This window comes from Primulina tabacum, chromosome 4, assembly GCF_025594145.1.
Source record: "Primulina tabacum isolate GXHZ01 chromosome 4, ASM2559414v2, whole genome shotgun sequence".
NCBI classification, from domain to species: Eukaryota; Viridiplantae; Streptophyta; class Magnoliopsida; order Lamiales; family Gesneriaceae; genus Primulina; species Primulina tabacum.
The window spans coordinates 22,914,025-22,918,949 of NC_134553.1; positions in this window are offsets into that span (position 1 = coordinate 22,914,025).

Consider the following 4,925-nt stretch of genomic DNA (forward strand, 5'->3'; position numbering starts at 1 on the left):
AGTTGGATGAAGTCTAAGTCGTTCCCACAGATACTATTTGTAATGGCCGAGATTTTTAGTCTGTTAATTTGAGATTATTGATTATGAATTGATATGATTATAGACGGGTTCTTCCGGGACCAGATTTGGCCAAAACATATGAAGGGTGCCATTTTTGGACAGAACTATTGGCGCCCGAGTGGTAGAAAATGACCGCCTGAGCGCTAATGTTCAATAAGAACATGTTTCGGGCAGAAGATATGGCGCCCGGGCGGTAGTTTGTGACCGCCCGAGCGCCAAGGTGCAATTCGAAAGTGCTTGGACAGAGAATGCCGCGCCCGAGCGGTAGTTTAGCACCGCCCGATCGCCGACTAAACTTCAAGAAGAAATAGCCAAGTGTCCAAGGCATGTAGTTGAGATATATATATATACATATATCCTTCAGAATTCAGTTTAAAAGAAGAAAAGAAATCGAGAAAATCCTCTAGAAATCCTTACGCCTTTACACTTCGATCCGTCAGTCTGATTTTGAATCCGACTTCAGTACTGTGTTCCTATCGACGCAGGCTTCAACTGGACATTGAGTGTTGAAAGACTTTGAATTCAGGACAGGAACGTCGTCAGAACTGCCATAAAAGAAAGGTATAAGTCAATGTGGTACTGAGAGAACGACTCGAGTAGGATATACTTGAGTTTCCCTAAATCACATACTTATTGTTATTATTTACAATGATTTGAATTGATATGCCTTTTCTATTAATTTATAGAAGCATGTATTAGATAAGTATTAGACGAGTAATCTTGTGACATAAGTGCCGATAGTGATGGAATCGTCACTGGCACATTGCACATTGTCACAATATAGTGAATTGGCGATAGTGCCACAGTCTGTGACGAATAGGTCAAGACACTGGATGTTTGGTTATATCGATTGAATAGAATTGGAGTTTCTTCTATTACTGAATTCGATATAGGAATGCCAACGTCTGGAAACCGGGATCCCTAGACTAGGAATGAGTCTAGTCTGAGACGTAGAGTCACGAGTCTGATTGACAGTTTTATATTGATTATGTTTTCAGATTTGATACATATTACTGATATTTGTTACATGCTTTTACATTGTTTATATGATCGCATGTTTCATTGATTTATACTGGAATTTTATTCTCACCGGAGTTATCCGGCTGTTGTCGTGTTTGTATGTGTGCATGGCAACAGGTGGGACAAGATCAGGCTCAAGGAGATGAGGAGAGATCGTGATTAGAGCGGAGACTACGGATATCAATGTAAATAGGGTTTGAACACTTGATAATTAGTTGTTGAACCTTAGATTTAGATGAATGTATGTTGTACAAGATTTGTACTTTTATACTGATATGTATATTAGATGGATTCCATTACATTCCGCACTATATTTAAAAAAAAATTTAAACCCGGATTAATTACATTGATCCAATTATCCCAATGACGATTAAGAAGATGATTAGCGTCCGAGTCCCCATACTATTATTGAATTAATATGATATAAATTGTTTAATTAAATCTAGGCTAAGTAGAAGAAGTGATTTTTGTGAATAACTAGATTAATTAAAATAAATTAAATTATTCTAAAGAAAATAACACAATTCACGTAAATAACATAATAAGCTTAAGAGAAATTCAAATAAAATGATCGGGAACACACAACGGTACCAAACAGTAATTGCAACTTATTGGATTTGATCAAACAATAATTATTTTAAATTCACGATGAAATTCCCCATCTTAATTATTAAACTATTTCTAGAATTGATATTTTTATTTTTATTTAACAGTCCAACTATTTTTAATTGAATTTAATTAAATAATAACGCATTCAATAACTATGAAATTCCAGCTCTTTGCCTAAAAGCGCACACTGAAACCGAATATTATTTATAGTAGGTTTAACCATGAGTTGATCAATATCACGCTGTCTCGATCCTCAAATGGGTGCTACCATTTTTAAAGCTATTTCAATATATTCTCTTTCGAGTCAAGATCAAACAATAAGCACACAATTAATTGATCAGATTATATGCAAGAGATCAATGAAAAAATCAATCAATAACATAAAATAAATCAAAAATATAATCAATCCAATATGTAAACAACGATCATAAGTTTGGTCTGATCGTGGTCCTAGTCATAAGACAACTACTCATAAAATCAAAATAAGACAAAAATATAATGTTTGAAATTCATGAAATTAAAGAAGGGGAAAAAAGAAATATCAACAATGGCGCAAGAATTTTCTCGTCCAATGCATCTTCTCCTCTTCGTTCTTCACGTCTTGATGATGAAAAATCCCCTTGAGATTATAGTCTTTTTGGTGTATATAGGAGAGAATATATAGAAAAAATCAATTACCAAAAAATAAATATCCTTGTGCTCTGAGATTTAGTTTTTTAAAGAATAAAAACTCTATCAAATCTTTCCTTATCTTAATCTTAAAATTTTTTTCCTCTCTCTAAAATATTCAAAGAATCAAATACCACAATTAAGATTTTTAAAATATGGTACTTTTATCCTTAAAATCGAGCTCCTTCATGTAGTTACAAGGCTGAAGTGAACACGCCTTGTTCAAGGATAGTTACAAGGAAAGAGTGAGGCAGACACAAGCCGTGATCACGCCTTGTTCCATGGCCTCTTCTGTTTTTGTTTTTCTTCCAAAACTCCATCTCAACAACATGTTGTAAAAATCAACTTTCTAGCCCAAATTTTTCCAAGATCATGAAACTTCCAATAGCTTATCATATATATTCTTGGATGCTTGGAAAAACTCTTCGTCAATTATTTCGTTCATTATCGGAAATCCTTCCAACTTGGCATTAAATTATTAGACATGATTTCCAAAATTAAACTTTTTATTCTTTTTTATCAAACCTACCAACAATAAAAAATATGATGATTTAAGAGTAAATCTCAAAATACAAAATGATAGATAAGCACGAATACGACAAAATAAAGTCATAAAAGAGCTATATAATTCGTTCTTAACATCCCACCTCGATATGCAAAGATAAACATCATACTATTGAACCTTTATATAATGTGAGGAAATTTAAGTGGGGATTGCACGAGTTACAATTAGGCTATACCCTTTAGAAATTGTGATTGACAAATATTATTCGAGATCATAAGTTAGCAATTGAATACCACATACTTAGTAAGGAAATTTGATTTCTCGTTTTCATCAAAGAGTGGTGAAAATATTAAAATAGTTAGATGAAATTCATAAAATTAAAGACCGTATTTTATGTTTTATAAAATATTTTCAAATAATTAATAAAATTTATTATGTTTTAATTTCCAGTATATTTATGATTTTGTCGCGAAATTCATTATCAATTATTCTCGATCAAAACAAATTAATAGGACCAGACTATCATAACTTGCTAAGGATAAATTCTAAGAAATTGGCCTATTTGCTCTCTAAGTCTCCTCCAAAAGAGCTACTGATTCTAGCTTTTAAGAACTAGCTAAGCTTGACAATTGGTCGGACCATGAATTGCAAGCTAAGAATTATATGATAGCTTGTATGTCAAACGGACTGCATAGGTGGTTTGAGGATGTTGTGAATGATATTGAAATTTACAAACACATGCAAGAGTTTTATAGTGTACAAACTTGTCCATTAAGGCACAATGCTGTCGAGGAGCTCATGACAACATGCTTGCGAGATGGGACCTCGGTATATGAGCATTGTGTGAGTATGATTCGGCTCATCAAAAATCTCTTAGGTCTGGAACTCGTCATTCTAAATGAGTTGTCCTCTGGCATACAATTGTTGTCGCTTCCAGCCTCGTTTGATAGGTTTGTAGTTAACAATAATATGAACAAGCTGAAGATTAGCCTTGAAGAGATAGTCAATAATTTTATGACATATGAGTCCACCATAAAGAAGGAAAACATGTTTTCTCATTGAGATCATCGTTTGGGACAAAGAAAGGCCCACAAGAGAAGGGAAAAAACGTTATGTCCCTCTCAGAAAATACAAGCCCAACAAAAAAAGCTCCGAATGCTGCTAAAGGGCCCGATAAGTAAAAATATTTTTGTTTCCACTGCAACAAACCTGGACAATAGAAGCGTAATTACATAGAATATATTAATCAGAAGAAGACTGGGTAAGTTATATTTTATATTGAAGTGAATGTCTCAATTAATTCATCTTCTTGGATAATGGTTACTGAATGTGGTTCTCATCTTCGAAATGATTTGTAGGTGATGAAAAAAATTATAAGGCTCCGAGAAGGTGAGACCTTCTTGATGATAGCAATGGTGTAAGGGTTGTTGTGGAGGTCATAGGAGACATTTACTTGATTTAGAACAATAATTTTAAGTTATTTTTTGAAAATATTTTATATGTTCCTGATTTAGTTAAAACCATCATTTTTATTTCTATTCTTGATAAAGACAAATTTTTTGTTCTTTTTCTAAATGTGTGTGTAATAATTGTAAGAATGAATGTTTATTAGGAACAAGTGTTAGGATCGATTAGGGGTTAAATCGTTGAGCTACAATAGCTCGGTTCTTGAAATATTCAATATCGAAGAATTAAATCGAGTTTGGTTTTCAAACCAAGCGGAAGACACTCAAAATAATCCTTCGTAGAAACCGATAAAATATTTTGTAAAATATTTAAAATATATCCAAGTTGAATGAGAAAAATATTTTGGTTGAACCATTTTATCAAAAACTTGGTATGCAATATTTTGGTATTTGAAGAACACATAAATGCTTCAAAAATGCATCTTTAGAAACAATGGAAGTGATAAGTAAATGCAATAAATAAATTAACATGAATTTGTTCATGGATGTTCGGAGATTAACAACTCCTACGTCATCCCTTCTTCCCCTTGGGAAGGATTCCCTAGAAGACTTTGATTTCTACAACACCTTGTACAAACCTATTTCAACTTTCGACT